This window comes from Dermochelys coriacea, chromosome 3 (assembly GCF_009764565.3).
Source record: "Dermochelys coriacea isolate rDerCor1 chromosome 3, rDerCor1.pri.v4, whole genome shotgun sequence".
Taxonomy (NCBI): Eukaryota; Metazoa; Chordata; order Testudines; family Dermochelyidae; genus Dermochelys; species Dermochelys coriacea.
In genome coordinates this window covers 125,073,241-125,100,229 of record NC_050070.1, presented here as the reverse complement: position 1 = coordinate 125,100,229, position 26,989 = coordinate 125,073,241, and the positions used below count along the sequence as shown (strand labels likewise).

The 26,989-nt window shown below is 40.2% G+C and overlaps 1 protein-coding gene across 18 annotated transcripts in view; it reads right to left on the bottom strand.

Moving 5' to 3' along the window:
* Window positions 1-26,989, bottom strand: part of QKI (QKI, KH domain containing RNA binding) — a 338,812-nt gene that overhangs the window by 201,431 nt on the left and 110,392 nt on the right. The window lies entirely within an intron of this gene.

Sequence of the window (26,989 nt, the reverse complement as noted above, 5' to 3'; positions counted from 1 at the left end):
ACCCCTCCTCATTGAGTAACTGGCTTAGCCTGTCCTTGGTCTTCCACTTGCTTTTAATGTATCTATAGAATATTTTCTTGTTACCCTTTATGTCTCTAGCTAATTTAAATCTCACTTTGCGCCTTGGACTATTTGTTTATATTCATCCTTTGTAATCAGACCTAGTTTCCACTCAATCTCAGTTTTCAGATTTAAAAAAAAAGAAGAAGAAGAAGAAGAAGAAGAAGATTCTAGCCCTTGTGTAGTCTGACTCATGATTTTTTAACATTTGGGGTGGGAAATCTGGAACTTCTCCATCCTGCCTCACTTTTTCCTGTCTCACTTTTCAGTTCAGTTGTCTATCATAGAGCATACGAAGCAGCCATCTTCCCTCAGATCAGATGATAGCTAACTTCACCAAGAGTGACCTTACTTCTAGAGCCCTGGAATCTGACGGCACTCGACTACACGTGCCAGGTGTGGTGAAGTCAGGTCAGAAGGGAAAATAACTGCACACTCTTGAGCTTAGGTGGGTTCTCTTTCTCCTGCCCATGGGTTGGCAAAGGAGCAACTGCATGCCCCGCTCCTGTTGGCCACCTCCACTTTGCTGTGCTGAGCTGAGAAACACAGCAGTGCCTGCCTCTCACTTCACAACATCCAGGTGCGGTGGCAGCAGGGCACTTCACTGCTGAGTCAACCCCACAAGCATGAGGCAGTGACAATGACCCAGACTTTAAAATTAAGCCCAAGCAGACCTCTACTTATGTCCATATGAGAAGGCTTTATGGAAATAGCAGCCATCTTAACAAGGAGCCTATGGCTTCAGACTAACTGATGGACTAGAGCAGCCATTAAGACGAGAACATTTAGTAACAATCAATCACACTTTGCTTAATTACGAAACAGTTTCTTCAAAATGTACCCTATTAAGTTTCCAATGGCTTAACTATATTTTAGCTTTGCTGAGATAGTAACTAGCCGTTTGTTAGCTAGGAAGATCGAGAAAGGCAAAATTCACCAACACAAATTTCTTAATATTAACTCAAGATGGGTCTTTCAATTCAAACAGGTTTCCTTGAAAGTCCTTTAAAAAAATCCATTTTTACTTTCAGATATGTATCCACTTCCATTAAGATAACAGGTGAGGCAAAACTCTGTCCCAAGATGTATAATGGAATTTGGCAAAAGTGTGCTTTGAAAAGATAAGAATTGGACTGTCCAGACGACAGTTTAAGATAATATTCACAAATGAATGGCACCATCACAGTCAAAATATTAAACAGATTTCTAATGATAATTTCAGATGATATACAGAAGTCTATAGGTATTGCAGTGGATAAACTGCAAGCAGATAGCTGTATTACTACTAATGCTGTTTAAATCTGGAAGAAATTTAAGGGTACATATTGAAGGATAAAGTTAAATCACAGACAGTAATAAAAATGGATGAATCTGGCACTTATTCCAGCTTTTTCTTGCTCACATTCTCCACCCAGTATAGTAGATGTGTAAGTACAAACGAGGTGGATGCCACTCTGACAAGGATATCTGTTAATAAATAGAAAAGGAGTACTTGTGGCACCTTAGAGACTAACAAATTTAGAGCATAAGCTTTCGTGAGCTACAGCTCACTAGCTGTAGCTCACGAAAGCTTATGCTCTAATAAATTTGTTAGTCTCTAAGGTGCCACAAGTACTCCTTTTCTTTTTGCGAATACAGACTAACACGGCTGCTACTCTGAAACCTGTTAATAAATGGAATCATGCCCTGCCTAACAATATTTGAGAGCCGAATGAGAACCATTAAAATACATGTTAACTGCTAAGCCATCAGTAAAGTTGAGATATTGAATTGGTTTAAATTGTTGACCAGACACATAAATCACAGAAGTGATAAGACAGCTTTTTTATGAAGTAGCCTCTACAACAGGAGTAAAAACAACATTTTCTAAATTTAGAATCATTCATTCTAATTTGATAAAGTGACTGGTTGTAGAGAAAGCAGGCAAAAAATAGTTTTCGCCAACCATAAACAAGCATTAGGCAGCAGGGGAAGGTACTGAATTCAAGAAAATAGTTTAATGCCATTTTTGTCTTGTATATTCAGTTTACTAAAGCTTGTTTCACCGGTACCTACCATTTAATTTTTTTAATCTTTAATTTTAATGAAGGATTTTTTTTGTTTTGTTTTTTCAGCTAAAGAAAAGATTGTTTCTGGGGGCGGTGGAGGAGAGAGAACACACGTGCCAGGCAGCCTCCCAGTTTGATCGGGGTGAGAGTTAGTAATGTCGTCTCATGAAATTAAAATTCCTCACGAAATAAAGGGTATTTGCCATTCAGAAAAAAATCCGTAAAATAATGCAAATGAGTGGAGGATATTAATATAAAAACCCAATTAAAGGAATTTAAAAATAAACCTAACATACAGATTAGTTTATTTAATTGTAACAACGCAGTTTATATATAACAGTATAATGAGTCAACATCTAGTAAAACAAATGTGTATGTAATATATTAATATTACACAGAGGGAAAAAATACTGCAGCATCAAGAGTATCCAAAGGAATGAGGCAAGACCACATTGTCAAATATTCAATCATTCACTGTCGGCACATTTTAATACATATAGAGCCTTCACCACAAAGCATGGATCTTAGCTGGCAACAAGCAGCCCACCTACCCAAAGAACACTTTTTCAGCTCCCATGTCCCTCAGACTCTTTCTGTCTCATACCACACCTACCTGCAAGCTAGGTAGTGAAGAAGTTGAAACTCAGTGCAGTACACACACAGAACTCTAACTTCGCCCTTATGTACACAAGGTGTTAACAGTGCACACAAATATGGAAAATAAGCACTGACCACCCCATAAAAGGGACTTACATCACGAATGAAACTTAAGGAGAATAAAATTTGGCTGCTTTGATTGAGATATAGTAACTGATTTACTGCGTAATGAGACTAGATGAGAGTTTCCCTTGCTAAGCAGTTAACACTTTCTTTCCCTTTTATGTTACCTGATATATAACCGTCACAGACTATACGTGTTCAGGTAATACAGTAGACCAATACTTCTATTAAGTGGTTTCCAGACATTTTTAGTAGCTGCTAAAATCTTAAAAACTACTTAAAAATAGCTCACAAAAGCAGCCTACCCTAAAAGCCAAGTACAGTACAACAGAGTATAAAGACAGACAACTTTCTACTACATACTTCAATATTCTGTTCTGACAATTGCACATGACCAGCCCAACTCTCTAATCTACTACCAAGGTCACACTGAAATATTTTGCTGACAAACAATTTCTTCCCACAAGAAAAAAAAAAAACCAAACCCTGACTCCTAATTTCTATTTCCTTCAGGTTAATTTCCTTCATAGGCTATCCCTGGCCTTAAAACCCATGCATACAGAGCTCAAAATTAAATAAAAACAAACAGGAAAGAAACAGATTCCCAGTTTTAGAAATACATTCCGACAATACCATTTATTCTTTTGTGCATTTGGTCCATTAGTGAGTTGTGTGCCCGTTTGTTCCCCGTGTGCAGGCTGCACAACTGGCCCATGGGCCCTTGAGTAAACAGCTGAAACAGGTCTGTTTGTTGGTGCCTCAGTAAACACTGTGAGGCTCTGACCCTGGGAGTTTTGATCAGCCCCAGTGTTTGAAGTCTGACTGGTTAATTGCTCTCTGGTTGTAAGTGGCAGATTGAGCTAAGAAACAGGAAGACTTGGTATAAATAGTTGTTGGGTGCTATCTCCCTGTTCATCCCTCTGGGGGATAGTAATCCTTTCAGGTTCCACCAAGCTACCTTCCTAGACATATCCTGTTAGTGCAGCCTACAATGGTCACTTACAAGGCAAACATGAGATCTCAGAGCTGTGAGCAGAGGCAACTAATAGAAGAGTTTGAGGAAATGAGAGTCTTTCCTTCCAGGTTCAGCTCTGTGTGTTATTCCACGATGGCCAGCAGTGGTCTAGCAGTGGCAAACTGCAACAGATATGCCCAGTTATCGTTCCTGCCTGAAGCCAGAAGGAACTTCCTGTGCATGAAATACAAATTGGTGGCTGTGCTGGAGAAAAGATTCTTGGACTGAAGGGGCAAGCAGAGACACTACTGAGAATCAGAGAAGCTGAGGAGTTTGCAGGCAGCCAGGTTCAGGAAATATCAGTATCCCAGCTTCAAGGAAGAAAGGAATCGGGCACCAAGGAGCTGGAGAGAGAAGAAGTTAGAGGATGCCTGGCACTTCTAAAAATGTATGTCTTATTTGGTTATGAAGTGAGTAATTAATGACTAGAACAATTTTCCAAGGTCATAATGGATTCTCCATCACTGACTATTTTTAAATCAGGATTGTGAGTTCAATCCTTGTGGGGGCCATTTAGGGATCTGGGGCAAAAATTGGGGATTGGTCCTGCTTTGAGCAGGTGGTTGGACTAGATCTCCTGAGGTCCCTTCCAACCCTGATATTCTATGATTGGATTTTTTCCTACAAAATATGCTCTAGGAATTAGTTTGTGAAAGTTCCATGGCCTGTGTTATAGAGGAGGTCAGACCAGATGGTCATAATAGTCCCTTATGGCCTTTCTAATCGATCAACCACCAGAGGCAAAAGGTTATGGTGGCATTCTACATGGCTGGAGACAAACAAAGATGGACAGGCTGTGACCACCACAGATAAGAGGACAAGGATGAATTCCACAAAGTTCCAAATTGATCCCAGATCCTCAGCATGTAAACTGTGAAGATACCTCTTAAGATCCAGATGGACCAAGCAAACAGAGAGATACACAGGACAGCTAGGCCCAAGCTGTAAGAAAAAAAAGTTCACCAATAATGAGATCTTAAGTTGTCCAAGAAACAGACAATCCCTGCTGAGGGATTCAATACTCAGAAGAATCGAACCAATATTCTACAAAGAACTAAATGACATATGGGACAATGTGTTGCTTTCCTTGAGCCAAGATATGAGACATTCTGAAGTAGATGGGCAAGGATACACTAATGATGGTTTATATCCGTACTAATGACACTTTATTGCCAGGTCTCAGAAATAAGGGAGTTCAGTGAACCTCGAGTGTACTGAAGAAGAATATCTATGCAATCTTCTTAGAGGTACTTCCTGTCCCATGAGCAAAGGAAGACAGAATAGTCTGGAAGTGATCTGCTGGCTAGGTAAGTGGTCCAGGGTAGAAGATTTTAGTTTTGTGGAACATTGGTCCACCTCCTATAGGGTCAGGGGGGCTGCACAGTTTGGTTTCCCTTCTACTGAGGTGGAGGCCATCCAATCTAAATCAGGGACAGGCTGGCTAGACCCATGAGAAGGATGTTAAACTAATAACAAAAGGGGAAGGTGTAAAAAAGGAAGACATGAGCACTCATTTAGCATAAAATCAAGAAGTTGAAAACAAAATTAGTCACGGAACCAAACAACATGAAGAAATTATTTAACTGCCTATTATGACACAGAGGCCAATAGCAAAGGGTCCCATTCTTTGCAAAAAACTTTCACCTCAGATCTGATAAACCTTCTATACCAAACACGTCTTACAGGATAAAGAACAACATGCAAGGTATCTACAAAAAGCTCATAACTTGCCAAGATTCATTGTCTTTGTGGTGTATGTATGGGAAATACTGAAGGAATAATGGATTTATACTGAAAGTATGCTTTATGGACTTGGAATAAAAATTAGTTAGCAGAGGATAATGTGTCTCTGTGATGGCTCATTCAGGCATGAGGGAGTTGTCACGGTGCCCTGTTTAGCCAGTGATGCAATCCAAGGCTCAATTGTTTAGCTTTGCACAATACTAAGATTTTAACAGAGAAGGAAGATGTCCTTCTGGATCCATTCACTGAGGAAACCCCTTGTGGAACAGGGGAATTTTCATGAACATTTGAATCCTGAAAGAAAAGCAGTACTTGTGGCACCTTAGAGACTAACAAATTTATTAGAGCATAAGCTTTCGTGAGCTACAGCTCACTTCATCGGATGCATTTGAATCCTGGTTAGCTCTGCAACAGACTGAACTTTGCAGGGAAAACCTACTTTCCTATCTAATAAAGGTAACCATTAATAAGTATAGATGTAGGTTCACATTTTATGATTTTGTTTTGTATTGTAACCATTTGTTTCTACCACTCGTTTCTAAACTATTTTTTCTTAAATAAATCTTTTTTGTATTATTACAAGTGCTGTGTGGTATACATGAGCGGTGGTTTAAGGTAAAACTATTAAACTGGAGGTACACTGCCCCTGTGGGGGGACAGAGGAGCTGCAATTTCTGAGAGAAGCCAGGGGAATATTTCAAAGGGACTTGGGGTGCACCTACTTTTAACCTGCAAAGCGAAGACAGGGCTGGCACAACTCAGAAAGTGCTTGAAAGGCTGGTGGTATTAGGGAGCTGACACCCAGGCAGGCACAGGCAAGAATCCCTCATGCTGGAAGCAAGGGGAACAAGATGACTCAGTCCTGAGTACCCTGAGAACCATTACATCTACAGCCAGGCTTCTATTCGGTCAAACAAGAGGAAGAGAATTGCTCATTTATGAGCATGAAGTCCATCTACTTGGTATTACTGAAACCTGGAGGTCTGAGTCACATGATTGGAATGTTAAAATCAATGGCTATAACCTATTTGGGAAGGATCAAGTGGGCAAAAGGGGAGAAGGAGTGGCATTACCCATTTTGAGTCACTGAAAATTCAAAAAAAAATTATCTTGAATGCTTATGATCAATGACCTAACAGATAAAGCATAAAATGGGGTACTAGCAGATGTCTGTTACAGACCTCAAAATCACACTAAGGACCAGGATGACTGCCACCTTATGTACCTATCATGTACGAAAAAGAGCTGCATGACCAACTGGGGACTTCAATCTGAGTGACATATACTGGAGTTCTCATGCTGCCGCTACTAAAACAGTTTTTGGAATTTCTAAACACAATAGATGAAAATTCCAAACTCAAGGAGTGTTGCAGCCGATAGAGGGGAATTCTAGATTAAATCTTGTGTTGGCAGATAAGGCGGAACCAATCACAGAACTAAAAATTAATGGTAGCTTGGACACAAGCGCTCATGATTTGATCACACTTATAACAGGCAAGCAGAATTAAGTCCTGACCAGTAATATATATACTTTGTGATTTAAAAATGAAGGTTACTTACTTATAACTGAATTCTTAGAGATGGGTACTCTGCCACCTTGTGGTGCCTTATGGTAGAACCTCCTAACTGTCCATTAGAGCAGTGCTACTGAAAGTGGTGGTCCGCGGACCGGTGCTGGTCCGCAAGCCATCAGCTGCCGGTCTGTGTGCACATTGGGGAAAAAAAAATTCCGGTCCACCACATCAGATAGCTTGAGAAGCACTGCATTAGAGCACTTGAGCCCCCAACCCTTTCCCTCTGCATCTCTGAAATTTCTGAGACCGATGAGATATAATGGGGCAGCACCCTCTTACCACCTCAGATACTTCCACCACAATGACAAAACAAAAAGATTAGGATTCTGACAAAGAGGTAAATGTGGGTGGGAAGCGTGACTATGCAGAGCCATCTCTAAGAACTTCAGTTGCAAATAAGTTACCTTCATTTCCTCCTTGCACTGGCTCTGCATATTCCCACTTACAGGACAGACAGACTGACAAGGAATGCTGAAAATAACCTGGAGGCAGAGACCTAATTAAATAGAGAGCATTGCTCTACCAAATCCAACACTGGCCCTAGAGGCCAAGTCCAGGGCATAATGCTTAGCTGAAGTGTGAACAGAACTCTAGGTTGCCATTTAAACGACAAGGACCCGTCTAAAGCAAGTAAGGACAGTTGCTATAACTAACAGAATGTGGTTGCACTGTATCAGGTATAGGAGTAAGTGCGAAGAAACATTCAACAATACATTGCTTAATCCATATAGAAATAGTCTGTGAAGAAAACTTATATCCCGCGTAATTTTTAGCACAAGACACAATCTTAATGATTTTCGAAAAAGTTTTTGTCCTATCCAAATAATAAGCAAAGGGCCTTCTTGCATCTAAAGTATGTAAAGCCAATTTCCCCTTATCAGAATGTGGCTTGGGAAAAAAAAACTGGCAGATTAATTGACATGACTATGAAAATCCAACTACCTTTAGCAAAAAGCTGGGATCAGGTTAAAAAAAAAATTTTTTTTTTTAATAGTAAGTTGTGAAAGGTGGATCAGCTCTAAGATCTTTTAACTCACTTACCCTTCTGACAGAGGTTATGGCAACAATAAAGCTGTTTTAATAGATAAAGAATATAAAGAAAACTCAGCCAAGGGTTGAAAATGTGACTGTATTAGAGAGAACCTGAAACATGAGGCCTGGTAAGAGGCCTACGGCTCTCTCTTTCTACTACAGTGATTTTATCAGCATGACCAGAACCAAACTGAGATCCCAAGGAGAAACAGGGTTTCTCAAAAGGAAAATACACATTAAACCTTCAAAAACTTCTTAGCAATACTATGCACACAGATCTAGCATCAACTGAGGTATGAGGTGGGAGGGATAGCTCAGTGGTTTGAGCATTGGCCTGCTAAACCCAGGGTTGAGAGTTCAATCCTTGAGGGGGCCATTTAGGGATCTGGGGCAAAAACTGGGGATTGGTCCTGCTTTGAGCAGGGGGTTGAACTAGATGACCTCCTGAGGTCCCTTCCAATCCCGATATTCTATGATAGGCAAAATGGCTGTCAAATGAACCCTTCCACAATGAATCAGCCCTTCACACTTTAAAAACATTAGGTATTCTAAAACAGAGTATGGATACTGAAGTAGGAGAATTGTCCTTCTCAGTCATACAAGTTACAAATCTGGTCCACTTTGACTTATAACACTGACTAGTAGACTGCTTTCTAGCATTAAATAGCACATCTTGAACAGTTAACGAAGAGGTCTGCTGAAGTTTAGGCAGAGTCAAAGACCAATAGCCCAAGCCATCAGATGAAAGGACTGGAGGTCCAGATGAAGAATCCTCACTTCTTGCTCAGAGGATCTAGTGACAGAGGAAGGTGTGTGAAGATTCTGCTGGACAGCCAGAGGAAATCAATATATCATTGCTGATGAGGCCATGCTTAAATTATGAGAATTATCCTCATCCCATCCCTGCAAATCTTTACCACTTTCTGGGTCAATGGAAAGGAGAAAAAGCAGGAGAAAAGCATCTGTCAGACACTGTGCCAGCTATGGAACAGAAGAGGTGACACTGCTAGATCTGTGTGGCAAATCCTATCTGGAGAACATGTGCAAAACCAGCTGATCCTTTAGGAACGAACCACTCTGCCATCTGGGAAAGGTGCCTGCTGATACAGTCTGTAATCAAGTTGCGCTCTCTCCCTCTCTCGTCAAGTGCTGAGCCACCGGACAGACATTGTTAAAGATGCACCAATCCCATAACCTTATTACTTTTGCACAAAGAAGTGGAGTGAGCACCTTCCTGCTTGTTGATATAGTACACTGCAGAAGTATTGCCTGTTACCACTTGTAAAACCCTCCCCTGAACGAGGGAGGAACGACTGAGGGCTAGACAAATGGCTCAACTCCAACACACTAATGTACAGACTCCTCTTCTGAGAACAATGCCCTCGAACTGTCAGAGGATTCAGATGCACCCTCCTCAACATTTATACAGAGAGAGAGAGAAAATAAAAGACTACAATAACTATTACTAAAAACTAAGCTCTGGGCTACAAAAGTAATAGTTGTCTATTACTAATATCTGCTAATAGCTCCATCTCTAGCCAGGGCAGTTGAAAAGGAACTGAGGGGGAGTTAGCCTGCGAATGCTGACTCACCTCGTGATGCAGCACAAGGAGCGACTGCATGTACGGACCTAGCAGACACTGCTACCAAAGTTCTCTGATCAGCAGTGCAGGGACGCAAGCACACCTACAGGGACACTTCTTGAAGAATGTGTGTCCTTCAAATCTAGAGTTGCAAACAAATCCATGACCAAAAGGGAAGGGATTATAGAGGCCAATGTTAATGTCCAGAATTTAAAATTTCTAAACAAAAAAGTACTTGTTCAGGTACATTAAATCCAAGATTGGATGGAAACCCCCCACTTCCCACCTGCACCAGGGAGTATCAGGAATAAAATCGCCAACCTCTGAGATGTCAGACACCTCATCCACTGCCCCATCAAAAGCAATTTCTCTACTTCCAAAAGAAGAATGGCCTTGTGAGAAGGGTATGGAGAATTGAAAAGGGGCAATCTTTTGAGAAGTATGGCATTTTCAGTAATTTCTAGAACCCATTGATCCAATGCAACTCGCCTCCAAGCACTAATAAGAGGCCAGCCTGTCCCCAAACAAAAGGGTAGAACAGTCCTGATTGAGAATCAAGAACTAACCAATCACCATGTCAAATATGAAGTTTGATGTTTCACAACTACGACAGAGGTGGCAGGTTGTTGGGATTAAGACCAGTATTAGAAAGGCCTTTGCTTATGGTTAGCCCTAATAGGAAGAAGGCTGCTGATACGGCTGGTGCCTCTGAATAGCCAAAAAAATAAGAGGAAGACTGAGGGTAAAACTGCCTCTGATAGTGAAAGGAAGGATTAGGTGGTCTCCTTCTGATAGAAGAAATCAAACCCAGAGAGTACGCCGCTAACCTCTGTCCTTTTCCAGCAACTCAGTCTTTATAATGAAAATGCTGTCCCCTTCAAAGGGAAGATCCTCAAGTTAAGGCTAGGTATCCAAAGACAGAGACAGAGAGAAGCCAAGCATATCTCCTTATAATCACAGAAGAAGCCATTGCTCTAGCAGCTGAGTCGAAGGCACTGAAGGAAGCTCTGAGTGAATGCTTAGCCACATTATGGCCCTCCAGTAAAATGGTAATTGCCAGTCACCACATGCACTCAGGCAAGTTCTTTACAAACAATGCCAACTTTTCACACAAGTGGAACTGATAATGGGCCATGACCACTTGAAAAGCGGCCATCCTCATATCGAGCAATGAAGACACCACCCTTCCCCATAAATCTATGATCTTCCCCCATGACTGGGGAGTGGAGTGATGCTCAGATCTTGCCTGCCACTGGCCGCAGCCACCACCAGTGAATTAGGAGCAGGATGTGTATGAAAGTCTGAAAAACCCTTTGATAGTGTCTGGTACAACTTTTCAGCTTTCTTAGAAATAGGCTTATGTGGACCATACTGCTCTTGCCAGTTGGATCAAGCCACCAAGAATTGGTAGGAAAAAACGGTTACCTACTTTTCTGTAACTGTTGTTCCTCAAGGGCTGTTGCCCATGGCCATTCCACTGTAGGTGGGTGCATCACACACAGTTAGAAATTTTTCTCTTAATGGTACCAGTCAGGGCAGCATGATCACCTCTTGGTGATTCATGCCACTGCACACCGGTATAAAACACTATGCTGCCCCAACTCCCCTCAGTTCCTTCCTACCGGAAAGACTTTGATAGAGAGGTGAAGTGGGGAGGTGGAATGGACAAACATCTAGAAGAACAATAATTATGGAAAGGTAGGTAACCATTTTTTCTTCAAGTGATTGCACATGTCTATTCCACAGCAGGTAACTCAAGCACTTCGAACTGGAAGTAGACTTGAAGTCTACTTGAACAGGAATTGTACGACCACCTGTCCAAAGCTGGCATTATCTCTAGATTGATGAGAGATGGGATCAACTTTCTATAGGACTCTACTCCTCTGCCTGATTTGGTTGACCGGTACCTCTTCATTCCTGTAGTGGTATTATGTGGACAGCTCAAAATATTGGTGCTCAAGAGATTGTCCCATTACCAATAAAGTGAGTTGATGATCTCAGTTCACTAGTGAAATTGAGTCCACAATACTCAAACAGTCACCCAAATTGTCAATCCTGTTGGCAATTTCAGCAGATAGACCTAAGACATTAGACCAAACTACTAAACATCCCCAAGAGAAGGTAACACTTCTAAAAGTAGAACTATACTGGCAGCACCACATGGGGGAAGCTCACACTGTCACTGTTCACATTCGTGTTTTGTGAGATGCCTTCAATCTAGCAAAATAGACAACTATTTTACAAAAATAAAAATATTTTAAACGTAAAGAAATTGTGACCTGCTCTCCCCACCACCACCCCGTTGATTCCTACTATGTGTTCCCTTTTGGTGTCAACCTACATAATCTAGTAATCACATAATCCAGTGTATAACAGTTAGTTCAATATCATGGAATTTTGATAAAACATGAAAATTTGTAAAGTTTCTCAATACGATAGATTTTTTGTGTTTCTAAATTAGATAAATGATTACTCCTGAATTTCCAAATAACTTCATCTGTATAGCCTCGGTAGCATTTCCAGGAGAAAAATGCTGGTCTGTGAAAATGACTAGAAAGCAGAGAGTACAGTATTAGAGAAAACCAGGTTTAAATCCCAGTTCTAAATACCATGGTATCAAAAGCTAATCCAACTGTACAGGCAAGAACAATCTGAAGTGGTTCAGTTCTTTCAAGGAGGTAGAGCTCAGTGATGACATGTAATTTATTCACTGGCATGGAGGGCTAATGTATGAAATTACACAGGAATAGGTCCTATCTACATTGTTTAGTTTTTACTTGAGGCCATTCAGAGAACTGCTACAGTGGCATAATCTGAGGTATCAGTCCTATTCAACTGCTGAATGCTTTATATGGTCTCATGTGTGAGACTAATCTTTATTGTTGAACAACACTGCAGACTGGATGCAAGATGACTGATTAAAAAGCTGAACCAACACAAGACTTACTGTTGGTGGGGGATCCTGCTTGCCCAGGAACTGCCCTATCTGATGGGTATGGTTGTACACAAATTGGTAAGGAACTCAATTGGTGAATCTTTTTCACCAAAACCCTGACCCAGAAACTAAGGTTTCCATGGACAGCAATAACTTTTTCCTCTCTAAAAGATTTGAAACTGCAGCCTTTCCCTCTTGGACATCACTAATGCACGCTATCAGGACCTCAAGGCTGGACTGCTGTAATGAGCATTTGGACCAACATTAGAAAATTAGTAATTAACAGTTATTGCTCAAAGACCTTCATTTATGAGAGTTTGCTCTTTTATTTGTGCTGGCTGAATATCCTTTTAGCAAGTATACTCCAAAGTCTGATTCTGGCTTCAGAATCTACCTGAGGGACAGCCTGTCAACCTACCTTCCTTTCCACAATCAGCAGGATTGGAACTTCCAACCATTTCACAGTGGGGGGTTAACATTAGCCGCTGTGTGAATAAGTGATTTTACAGTTCACTGGCCAAACATGCCGGGGGGGGGGGGGGGGGGGGGGGGTGAAATTGTTTCAGACCAACCTTAAACAAAATCATGTTGGTTTTCTCAGTGAAACACACACAATATTGGTTGACATGCTTTGTTCCACCCAAAATAAAACTTGAATCTTTTTGCACTTTAACTACTTTGTTTTATTAAAAATAAAGGAAATTTGGAAACGTCATTCAAAAAACACCTAGATAAATTCATGGACAATAAGTCCATCAATTGCTATTAGCCAGGATGGGCAGGGATGCCTCTGTTTGCCAGAAGCTGGGAATGGGCAACAAGGGTCAGATGACTTGATGATTACCTGTTCTGTTCATTCCCTCTGGGGCACCTGGCATTGGCCACTGTTGGAAGACAGGATACTGGGCTAGATGAACCTTTGATCTGACCCAGTATGGCCACTCTTATGTTCTTAAAACCACTGGAAGAGGATAAGCGCCTCTTACACTGTATAGCACTATGGCTAGAGCACTCATATGGGACATTGGAGACCTAGATTGCATTCTCACTCTACCCAAATTCAAAACAGAAACTTGAACGTGGGTCTCCCCACACTGCCCTAACCACTGAGTTATAGGGTATTCTGGGGTGGATCTCAATCTCCCCTGTTGAAGTTGTTCCACTGTACACAAATTATTAAATTTTCATTGGAGCAGAGACTAGAACCCAAACGCCTCCCTTCCCAAGTTAGTACACTAATCTCCAGGCTAGAGTTATTTCCACTCTCTCTCCCCAGCACAATGAATATTTAAATATTTAAAAAGGAAAAGATGAGAAAACCCACCCCAGACTAGCGAGTAGTCTGGTGATTAGGGCACTTTTCTGGAAGGTGGGATATCCAAGTTCAAATCCTTGCTCTGAATCAGGCAGGGTGGGGACTTGAGCCTGCACCTCTCCCACATCCTAGATGAGTTTCTAACCATGAGGCTATGGAATATAAGAGGTGGGTACCAACACCACCACCACAAGATTTGGGAATGGCACCTAAATTCGCTTGTGAATCTAGTGCGCCCCCTCCCATTGGAGGGGGGAGGGGACCTATTAGAGAAACTCATCAGATTCGCAAATAGTCTTGGTTGATCTGAAACTGCATTTTTCAGCAAATAAACAATTAGTCAAAACAAAAACTGCCCTGCTCTTGTTAACATAAACCTCTCCAGAAGGATACAAGTTATTGCAGTGCCACTCAACACTAAAACGTACTTTTCCAGTGTCTTTGTTTCTGTTCTTCACTGGAACTTTAGCTAGCTTCGGTCTAGTATGAAAACAGAAACTACACACCAGATATGCAATAGCTCCAACTTCAGTTTGAGGAACTCAATTTACGCTCCAAATTTTGTGCTTTCAAAAGGGTAAATTACATTTGGTTTCTTTTCAAGATGCTTTTAAATCCCTCAGCCTTGCAGGACAAGCATAATTAATAAATCTCTGGGGAACAGAGAGTTAAATCTCAATTTTGTTTGTGTTGCTTGGCCAGAAAGTTGTTAGTTTTGAGTTACACTTTTATATCTAACAATGTTTAGAAGTTTACTTTTTCTCTGGATAGTTTAACTTTCCATTGTATATCCAAAGGGCACTTGTTAATCCTCTCTACAAAATATGGCGGCAGTGGATGAGTCTTATGTCTTAGAAAGGTTTGTGATTGTTCAAAAAAGTGCTTAAATCAGTACAGATAAGAATCAATCTAGCTGTGAGAAATATGGTAATACCTTTCCATTGCTAGTTATTCACATGAAACCATGCCTCATTTACACAACACAAACTTCTGACAGACCTAAAATCAGGGCTGTCCACAAAACAATGTCAAATTTATATCCTGCCTTTATATTTCAGAGAATCTGTCAGGGAAGCAGCTGTGATAATCAGGATTCCACTGAAGAATTGAGAAAAGCACACAGGTCACTTGAAAACAAAACAAAACAAAACATCCTTTTCTTATTTACAGATCAAAAATCTCTCCCAAGAGATATTACTGGTTTCACTCAGGAATATCTCAGAGGCTTGTGCAATGAAGAAATTGGCTTTATTACATATTTCTGCTGTGGATTTATAGCTCAAAGCTCATAGTAAACAGAGCTAGGATTTCAAAAACACTTACAAAAAGTGCTGTAAGTGTTAGAATTTCAGTTTCCAGTATAATCTGGATTACACAAAATGTAACTGGTTACAAATTCAAAACTACATGATAAAAAATTAGGTTAAAACTTGTCAAGGTAGCTTGTACGCTGCAACAATTTATAATTCTGGGGGGATTTAAATGTACTTTATCAATATCTGAGTCAGATGTAATTAAATGTTACATGCCACATTAGAATAAATATATTTTGAATTGCTTGCTAAGGTTAATCAAAATCAAAATAGCAACATTATTTTAAGAGATTTCACCTCTGCTTTATATATAACAAGATATTCCACTCAAAGATGCCAAAGAATTCAGCAAGATTACTTTTACTGCTAAAGGAAACCTCTCAGAATTGCCAAATTATTTACATTCCTTTTTGCTTTGGTAAAAAGGTCACTGGCAGTCAATTCAAAAGGCTCTGAATGATTGTCTGATCATTGCATCTTTAATCTAGACTAACCAGATTATTCCTGTGATCTTGATAAAATACATTCTACTCAGCAGCAGGTCCTCCCGTACTTAAAAACAACCTTTTTAAAAGCAAATAATAAAAATGGATAAATGCAGCTGGGATTTAGAATGAATTACTAAATCCTTTAAATCCACATTATTCACCTCTAATAACCTATGTGCTGAATGGTTTGAGAGCTTGTTTAACTGACAAACAGCTTTAAAATCCCCATGTAAATGCAATGGATCAGATGCATAAAACCAGACTAGTTTTCCAGGTCATTTTAAGAATAGTAATACACAACCTTTTACAAGACTTCTCTACAGTACGCTCTAGGAACAAAATAATGCACTTAAACATACAATTTATCCTATTACAGTTCTTCACATTCCTAAAAGATTCTCTTAGCTATTTGAGATTAGCAACCAACTCTATCTGAAGATTACTGTAAAATATTTCCTATATATTATCCTTAGGTCTGAAAGGTTTTTTTTTTAAGTTATATATATTATATAATATGTAGAATTTATAAGTATGCTTAAAAATGTGTATGCATAGAACAGCAGAATCTAATCAGCAGCTACTTGTCAAAACCTGTAATGCATTACAGCTAGGTAGGGTGCATAATCTACTGCTTCTTCAATCAAAACAAATTGGGTTTTTGCAAGTGTTAGCTACTAGACCATAACTAGTAGCATTTAGATTGGCATCTTAACTCTCACAAAAATCCAACACACCTATGTAAACCTTGAGATGAACATGTTACCATTCTTTGCACTGACTTTTTTCAATCTCCTCCTCAGCCCCATAACATCTTGCTGTGTTCATCTCCTCCCCTAATGGCCTACCTTGCATCAGTGCCCCTATAGGGTACTGAGGGGGAAAAAAAAAGTGGAAAAAAGTGAGCCTTTAAAAATTTCTGTTGCTAGTTTGGTTTGGTACAGTTCCCCTCACAGCCAAACAAACCTAAATATCAGTCCTACTCATGGGCTTCTAAAAACATTCCTACCCTCTCAGGTTGAAAGGTTGCGGTTATTTTCAAAATATGATCAACCTAACAGGCAAACAAGCATTTATGCAAAGAAAAATATTCCATTTATATTCTTAGCTTAAGATAAAAACAAAATGACAGACTAAAAGAGTTAGTATTAAATACTAACTGATAGGCTAGTGCCAATATTTATGCTGACCGTTTTACTCCCCTCTATTCTGAAATGATAACTATATAGTATGGATATAAAATGTTTTTTGTACTAATAAGGTTGTTTGTAGAACAACGGGTGGGAAACCATATATTTTAATTAAAATAGAAAGGGGTTGTGTTTTCATAAAGGTTAGCGACACTGTCACCATAGAACTAAATTGTATGTTCAAGTGTCAATAGGAAAAGAAATAAGGAAAGTGAAATTTGCACTGGCCATACAGTTTTCCACAAGAGTACTGTCAGCAAGAGTCAGATAAACTGACTTAAGTTTTCACTCTATAGGGCTAAATTCAGTGCCTTGCATAATGACAGGTTTCACATTTGTTAATCTCTAAGGTGCCACAAGTACTCCTTTTCTTTTTGCGGATACAGACTAACACGGCTGCTACTCTGAAACCTGACTTAAGTTTGAAGACTAATAAATTAAAAAACAAAGTTCCTCAAAATAAATTACTGATGACTGTACAATCAAATGATAAACTGCATGCTTCTAATTTCAGTGTTAAAAATTAAACAGTCCTGTAGACAGAGAACTATACTACAATACAAGAGATTGCAAATACATAGTAATAGAAGCTATAAAGGCAAGTTTACCAAGCTACTCAATGTATAAAATGTAAACAGCATATAATTTCTACTCTCTTGCTTCTTATAATTAGAAGTTAAAGTACTGAAGCAATAGGCTGAGGGGTTTAATATGGTAAACCATGAAAATTTAAGTTTTCATTATTAATGTTTGTTTCACTAAAATGGGCATAAATAACCATACTTGCTGAAATTTATAGTTGAGGCTTGATAGGAAGATTATAAAGCTAGTTTAAAATTGACTAGAAGAGCAACATGAAAGATGTCACCATGCTAGTGCATTAAATAGGATGTGAAAATGACCATAAACAGAACAATCTGACTATATACAATATACTATCAAATGCACAAAGTACAAATCTGAAAATGGATTTCTCTAATCTGTTTTATTCCAAGTTTAAAAAATCCTATCATGTGTGAGTGAATTAGAGTGCTATTAGATCCTGCTGAAGCTAACCTTTCATTTTAAAATACAAGTTTTTAGTACTTATGGTCGGGAAGATTAAACAGTGTTACGATTTGGAAGGTTAATAGATACAACCACTACCTTTCTAAGTTTGCAGAAAGTCAAAAACCAGTCTGAGAACACTTCAATCTCTCTGGTCACTCGATTACAGACCTAAGAGTGGCTATTCTTCAACAAAAAACTTCAAAAACAGACTCCAACGAGAGACTGCTGAATTGGAATTAATTTGCAAACTGGATACAATTAACTTAGGCTTGAATAGAGACTGGGAGTGGATGGGTCATTACACAAAGTAAAACTATTTCCCCATGCATAATGACAGGTTTCAGAGTAGCAACCGTGTTAGTCTGTATTCGCAAAAAGAAAAGGAGTACTTGTGGCTAAGGTGTCACAAGTATTCCTTTTCCATTTCCCCATGTTTCCCGCCCCCACCCCATTCCTCAGACATTCTTGTCAACTGCTGGAAATGGCCCACCTTGATTATCACTACAAAAGGTTCTCTTCTCTCCCCCACCCCCGCACCGCCGCCACTCTCCTGCTGGTAATAGCTCATCTTAAGTGATCACTCTCCTTACAGTGTGTATGGCAACACCCATTGTTTCATGTTCTCTGTGTATATAAATCTCCCCACTGTATTTTCCACCAAATGCATCCGATGAAGTGAGCTGTAGCTCACGAAAGCCTATGCTCAAATAAATTTGTTAGTCTCTAAGGTGCCACAAGTCCTCCTTTTCTTTTTGCGAATACAGACTAACACAGCTGCTACTCTGAAACCTGTCAGGGGGACAGCTTTTCCTGTTAAGGGGAAATCCACCTCTCACCAGGGTTAGGCATGTGAGGCCCCCTGCTGTTAGAAGTAGGGTGTCCTGTGTGATGCCACCTTCAGCCCCTGAAATATGGGATACTGCTTCCTAGAGGACAGCATGGAATCACCAACCACCCCAATAGAGGCCTCAATAAAGGGAGTCCCTGTTTCTCCAGCATTAAATAGTTTGGGGGCTCCTGTTGTTCCACCAGCCCAGCAATGGTCACTGTTGGGGTAGTTGGACCCTCACCCACCCACCCACCCACCATCCTCCCAGAGTCCTCCATGGGGTTTAGGGTTGTCAGGCATTCAGTTTTCGACCAGAACACCATTAAAAGTCCAGTTGGCAGCGCAGAGGAGCTAAGGCAGGCTCCCTGCCTGCCATGGTTCCACACAGCTCCCAGAAGCAGCGGCATGTCCCTCCTCTGGCTCCCAGGCATAGGGGCAGCCAGGGGCCTCCACATGCTACCCCTGCCCCAAGCGCCAGCTCCACAGCTTCCATTGTCCGGAAACTGCAGCCAATGAGGGCTGCAGGAGTGGCACCTGCAGATAGGGCAGTGCGCAGAGCTGCCTGGCCATGCCTCTGCCTAGGAGCCATAAAGGGGTCTCCTCCCACCGTCCAAACACCTTGGCCCCACCCCAGCCCCTCCTGCAACCCAGCCCCACACCCCAGACCCTGCACCCTCAGTCAGAGCCCTCACCCCAACCCTCTGCCCGTGAAAATTAGCAAGTGAGAATGGAGGAGAGCGAGCGACTGGGGGGAGGGGCGCCTTGGAGAAGGGGCAGGGCAGTAGTGGGGCCTAGGGACAGGGCGGGGGGGCACAGGTGTTCGGTTTTCTGCAATCAAAGTTGGAACCCTAATAGGGGTGGGCAGGAGCCTCCTTCCCCACAGTCCTCTTCTTGGAGTGTAGTGGCAATGAGAGCCCTTATGCAAGAGCTCTGATAGCAGTGAAGGGCTCCTGGCCTGCCATTCTAGCCTTTGGGCTGACAGGGGTTCATCGTCCTCTTCTGCCTACTGGCTGGCCCAGAGTAACAGTTCTGGGGAAAATAAACCTCCCCCCCTTGTCAACCCAGAAGGCAGCTCTGTGGGGTGTCAGCAAAAGCATCTTTTTCGGAGGAAGATTGCTCAGAATTCCCAATTGTTGGGAAGAAAGGGCTTTTTGTTTTTTGTTTAAATATTTCAAGGATTGTTCATAGATGTACTTAATACCGTCCCAGCACAGGAGCTTGGACTAGATGACCACCTCAGGTCCCTTTCACAGCCCTGTAATTCTACAGGAATCTTTGTTACAGGTAACAGTTGTAGGTGGGTTTTCAGAGAAAAATATGATTATAACTTGATGGTGACCCTCGCCTTTAAAAAGGTTTACCACAATCAAATACTAGAACTTTCCAAGTCTCCAACTTTTCTTTGGAAATACATAAAATAAAATAAAAATTACATTAAGATAGCATTCTCCATCACTAATTATGCAACTACTGAATTTTTCCTTTATTTTATTTTGTTATAAACAAATGCATAGCTTTTAAAATGTAATCTTTTAAAAGGACAGTTACATTAAAGAATCTGGAAACATGTTAAAACCTCTTCAAATCCAAGCAGTTATAAGTGTTTCTTAAATACTTAAGACTACAGATTTGTTTAAAGGTAACTACAGAATTTTGATGTTAAAAAAAATTGTTTGAATTCAGGTAAAATATAGTAAAACACCTAATGCCCAAGACATCTAATTTGTTTCTAGAGAGCTATTCTATAGACTGCAAATACTAAAGTACCCATTCCTACTCTCTTCCCACAACTTCTAACAGTTACAAAGTTAGACTCATTTCATAGAATGATCTAATCTGTAAATGAATATCGTACATTTAATGCAGCTAATAAAAGCATTGTCTTTCAAAGTGTATTTTTGTCGTTCCAAAGTGTTTGACCTTTGCTGTCACTAAGCAGAGTGATAAGCCCACCAGCTGTTTTTTTCTTCCCAGTACTACAATGCATTCTCTTCCTTTTTAAGGCAGTGTACCCCAGCAACAAATAGCAGGGCTTAAACCAGCTGCTAGAATGTCACAAACCTGTATATTTAGCTATGAGCTCATTTATTGCCATCCTGCAGTGTCAGTTGCTTAATGTCCTTTTTGCTACAGTCTGTTGACATTCCTCACCAAGTTGACAACACTGTTGTCTGGATCAGCAGGTAGGCGGGTACAAGAACACATAACAAAATAAAGAGCTTATCCTTTTTAAGAGACAGACAGAAAAGCCAAAGTACGTGCATTACATGCACTCAAAATGAAAACATTTTCATAGTCACAATATAGTTAGGCATTACCATTCCTAGCATTCTTCACTTTCCATCTTTATTTAAAGACTACTGCAGTAACTTGTAACATCACAAAAAAAAGAACTTTAAAAGTTGAATGACTACATGTGCACAGAAATTTATAGTTCTATTAGCAATGACAAATAAAACCTCATAAACCTTTTGAAGGTATATAGTAGGGTTTTTTTTTTAAAGTATTATTTCTAGGTTGCCACTCTGTAGCCATACAAAAATCTTCCCCACCCCTCCACACGTGCATGCCCACACAATACAAAATTTAGGAGTTAACTGCAGAGATATGAAAAGAGGCAATACTGACTTGATTTTAGAGGAGACAAAATAACTCAACAATACATTCTATTACGAGCTCTGCCATTTTAGAAAGTAACTTGAAAAAAACAGTTTAAGTTTCAGATTCATAGACATTAAGGTCAGAAGGGACCATCATGACCATCTAGTCTGACCTTCTACACATTGCAGGCCACAGAACCTCACCCACCCCAAACCATGGTGTAAAGACTTCAAGTTACAGAGATTTCACCATTTACACTAGTTTAAACCTGCAAATGACCCATGCTGCAGAGGAAGGCAAAAAAACCCCAGGGTGTCTGATAATCTGATCTGGGGGAAATTCCTTTCCAAATCACAAATATGGCCATCGGACCCTGAGCATGCAGGCAAGTCCCACCAGCCAGACACCAGGGAAAGAATTATCTGTAGTAATTCAGAGTTCTCCCCATCTGGTGTCCCATCACTGGCCACTGGAGATATTTGCTGCTAGCAGTCGCAAGCCAGCTACATGGCATTGTAGGCAATTTCATCATACCATCCTCTCAATAAACTTATCAAGCTCTGTCTTGAAGCCAGTCAGGTATTTTTTGTCCCCCCACTGCACCCCTTGGAAGGCTGTTTCAGAACTTCACTCCTTTGATAGCTAGAAACCTTCACCTAATTTCAAGCCTAAACTTGTTGGCCAGTTTATAGCCATTTGTTCATGTGTCTACACTGACGCTTAACTTAACTCCTCTCTCTCCCTGGTATTTATCCATCTGATGTATTTAGAGAGAAAAATATCACTTGTCACCCTTTGTTTGGATAGGCTACACAAATCAAACTCTGAGTCTCCTCTCATAAGGTAGCTTTTCCATTTCTCAGGTCATCCTAGGAGCCCTTCTATGCACCTGTTCCAGTTTGAATTCATCTTTCTTAGACGTGGGAAACCAGAACTGCACAGAGTATTCCAGATGAGGTCTCACCAGTGCCTTTTAGAACGGTACTAACACTTCTCCCTCTCTACTGGAAATACCTCACCTGATGCATTCTAGGACTGCACTAGCCCTTTTTCACAGCCGCATTACTATGACTATGGGCAGCTCATAGTCATCCTGTGATCAACCAATACACCAGGTCTTTCTTCACCTCTCTCACTTCCAACTGATACAACAGCTTGTAGCAAAACAACTTCGTTAGTCCCAAAATGCATGATCTTCCACTTTACACTATTAAATTCCATCCCATTTCTATCACTCCAGTTTACAAGATCATCTGAATGACCTTGTTTGATATTCCAGTCCTCCTCCATATTGGCAATACCTCCCAACTTTATTTCATGTGCAAATTTTATTAGCACACTTCCACTTTTTGTGCCAATGTCAGTAATAAAAATGTTAAATAAGAGTGGTCCCAACACAGATTCGTAAGGAAGTCCACTAGTAACCTCACTCCAACCTGTCAGTTCACCTTTCAGAATGGCCTGTTGTAGCTTCCCCTTTAACCAGTTCATTATTCACCTTTCAAATCTCATATTAATCCCCATCTTCTCCAATTTAGCTAATAATTTCCCATGTGGAACTGATCAAATGCACTACTGAAATCTAGGTAAATTAGATCTACTGTATTTCTTTTGTCTAAAAAATCAGTTAGTTCAAAGTAGATCAGGTTGGTCTGGTAACATCTATCATGTTGCATTTTATCCCAATTACTGTTAACCTCTATGTCCTTATCTACTTTCTCTTTCAAAATTTGTTCCAAGACATTGTATACAATTGAGGTCATACAGGCGTGTAGCTTCCCAGATTACATTTTCCCCCCCTTTCTTAAAAATAGAAACTATATTAGGAGTTCTCCAGTTTTAGGGTACAACCCCCGAGTTTGCAGTTTCATTAAAAATCCTTGCTATTGGGTTTGCAATTTTATGTGCCAGTTCCTTTAATATTCTTGGATGAAGATGATCTGGGCCCCTCAATTTAGTCCCATTCTGCTTGATTTACATTAAAGCTTGATTTCTACCTTGGATGTGGCAATTTCTATCGCCATAGCCTCATTGCCATTAGCCACCCTGCCACTATCCCGAAACTCTTCATTAGCCTCACTAAAAACTGAGGCAAAGTATTTGTTTAGGTGTTAGGCCATGCTCAAAAAGAAAAGGAGTACTTGTGGCACCTGTGCCACAAGTACTCCTTTTCTTTTTGCGAATACAGACTAACACGGCTGCTACCCTGAAACAGGCCATGCTCAATTTATCTTTAATCTCCACCCCATCCTCAGTGTTCAGTGGTCTCCACTTCTTGTTTTCTTTTCATTTATAAGGCTATAGACCCTTTCACTATTGGTTTTAATTCCCCTTGCCAGGTCCACTCTGCTTGGCTCTTAGCAGGTCTCACTTTATCCCTACACTTTGAGCTCCAAGAGGTAGCTTTCCTTGCTGACCCATCCCCTCTTCCATTCCTTATAGGCTTTCTGCTTTCTTTTAATCACTTGTTTGAGATGCTTGCGCATCCAGCTTGGTCTGAAACCCTCCCCTATGACTTTTCCCCCCTTGCTTGAGATGCAAGCTTCAGATAGTTTCTGCAACTTTGACTTAAATTCCAAGCCTCCTCCACATTCAGATCCCCGAGTTCTTCAGTCCAGTCCATTTCCCTCACTAATTCCCTTAATTTTTTGAAATCAATGACTCTAGTTGCAGATCTACTTCTGTTTATTCTTCCATTTAGTTTAAGCAGAGGTAATAAGGAAAGAGTAATTTTAAAATGTTACATTTATATCTAAATTTATGCTGTGTTTAAGTGCACAGGTATTTTTTTAGAAAGTCGTATGATAATATCTGGACAGTATTACACAGTGGGACAGATCATGTACTGCATTAAGGCAAATGTTAACCTCTTCCAGTTGTCCTCTCCCCTAATGCAACCTCAGCCTACTGGATTGAGTCTCCCTGTGCATGGGGGGATACTGGCTTGCACAGAACTATCTTTTACCAGCTCCCATGCCACCCACTTTCTGTATCCAGTGTACAGATAATGGCCAGGAAAGCCTCATACATCCTACTAATCACCAGCTGCCCTAAGTGCTCCATCAGACCATTGGGAACCAGCTTAAATAAAAAATTCATCAAGCCACTAATTCACATATGGAATCAGACCCAGGAGCACAAATGCACCTTTGCACTCCAAGTCAGACAAAGCTCTCCTCCCCCAGAGCCAAGGACTGGGCTTAATATTGGCCATCACAAATATTTGAAACTCAATATTTTATGTGCCTCCATACTAGGGGGAAAAAATGTTGCCTACCATGGGTAAGCTAACACATAGCAATTAATAAAAGGTAAAATCCCAGTGAAGACAAACCAGCCTGCCGTTTTCACATGTGTTAGCAGGTCAAAGTACATACTAGGTAGGAACCCAAGATTTACTTCAACCTGCTAATACATTAAAATTACAAACTTCCTTGTCTTAACATGAGGTAATCATGCACCTTCTGAAAGAGAACAATGATCTACACTGTAAATTATGATATGATTGTAGCAAGGCTAGGCATACTCACTCTACCTTAAATCTAGCTAGCATAGGTAACAGTGGCAAAAGACGTGGTGGCACCAACTTCAGCGCAGGCTAGCAACCCAAATACATATCCAGGTTTGTACTGGGGCAGCTAGCCCACGCTGCCACATCTTCACAACCACCGTTACCTGTGCTAACTAGATTAAAACTAGAGTGAGCATTCTATAATCACACCTTAACTGGCAGTGTAGACATACACATAGGTCTCAGAGTAGCACACAGATTAAAAATGCTTTAAACACAAATTTCCTTCGTGTTAAACATTACAATTAAAAGAGCTTTTTACATATAGGCTGAAATCCTTGCATAATCAGATTGACCAGGTTATTAATCATTATATGCACATTTTTTTCACCGTACACTGATTATGTATGTACTGTTTTATTCCTTGAATCCGATGAAGTGAGCTGTAGCTCACAAAAGCTTAAGCTCAAATAAATTTGTTAGTCTCTAAGGTGCCACAAGTATTCCTTTTCTTTTTGCGAATACAGACTACAAGGCTACTACTCTGAAACCTGTTTTATTCCTGCAACCCATCAATATCCCTTGGAATTATAATTTAATCTATGCAATAGTTTGAAAAAAGTCTGTATTTTGTGTGAATTTCTGTGATAAAAACAGATTTTCACTCTAATATTTCCTAAAATACTTCTTGATCAATGTGCAACTAAAATTAAATTCTCCACAAAATGCTACAGATTTAAATTTAATAAAGATAAGTGTTTGATAATTTACCAAAGATAGATATCCTTGATTGTAGAACAATTATGCTACACAGATCAATGTATGAAAACTGTTCGGTCATCACAAATTGCTTCCAAGGACAAAACATTACACTTCCATTCAAACTCAATGTCTAATTCAGTGATACTCAGACTAAGGCTCACAAGCCGCAATTGGCTCTTTGATGAGTCTCCTGCAGCTTTTTGCAGCATATATTAAAACACTGATTTAATTATTAACCAATCAGGATACTTTCATTATGTATTACCCAATTGTAGTTGATAAAATTATACTTGATCATTTTGTTAAACATTTCCCATCATATTGCTTAAATATGAATATATAGTACTATAGTAAATGAAACAATGAATTAACTGTGGCTCTTTTGGGTTAAGCTAATCACTAATTGGGCTCTCGAACCACAGAGGCTTAGTATCATTGGTCTAATTTATGTATTACTGCTTTATCTTATCAAATTGAATACGTAACACTAGATAAAACATTAAAATTAACAGAACCCAACTATTTTCACAATGGAATTAAATCAAATTTTTTCCCAAATTCTTTCTGAACCTGCGGATGCAGCAGGTAAACAAACTGGCCCGGCCCACCAGGGGCTTTCCCTGAACAAGCGGTCCCAAGTTTGGGAAACACTGGTTTAGAGCACTATTTATTGACAGCTAGAAAAACAGTACAGTAGAACCTCCAACATACAAATACCAGAGTTACAGACCGACCAGACAACTTGACACCAAGTGAAACTGGAAGTAATCAATCAGGCAGCAGCAGAGACCACAAAAAAATTAATGTGTCATGGAAAGCCTACATGCATGCAGTTCCACTATGAGTTGGCAACGTTGTATCATGTCTCAGCCAGGCCAGAGACAATGGTGAGCACTCAAATATTCAAACCTTGAGCCAATGGGTTTGCTCTGAGAGAAGACCACACTTCCCCTTCCTCTTGTCTGAAAGGAGTGGGGGTTAAGAGTTATGGAAGGTTACCAGGAGGAGAATAAATATAGTAGGTGACCCCAGCAGGAATCTATAATGGAGCTCAGAGGAAACTGGGGAGACAGCCATTTTGCAGCAGAGAGTCTTCTTCAGGTCTCTTCAGTGCTGCGTAAGCTCAAAAGCTTGTCTCTCACCAATAGAAGCTGATCCAATAAATGATATTATCTCACCGACCTTGTCTCTAATATCCTGGGACAGACATGGCTACAACAAAA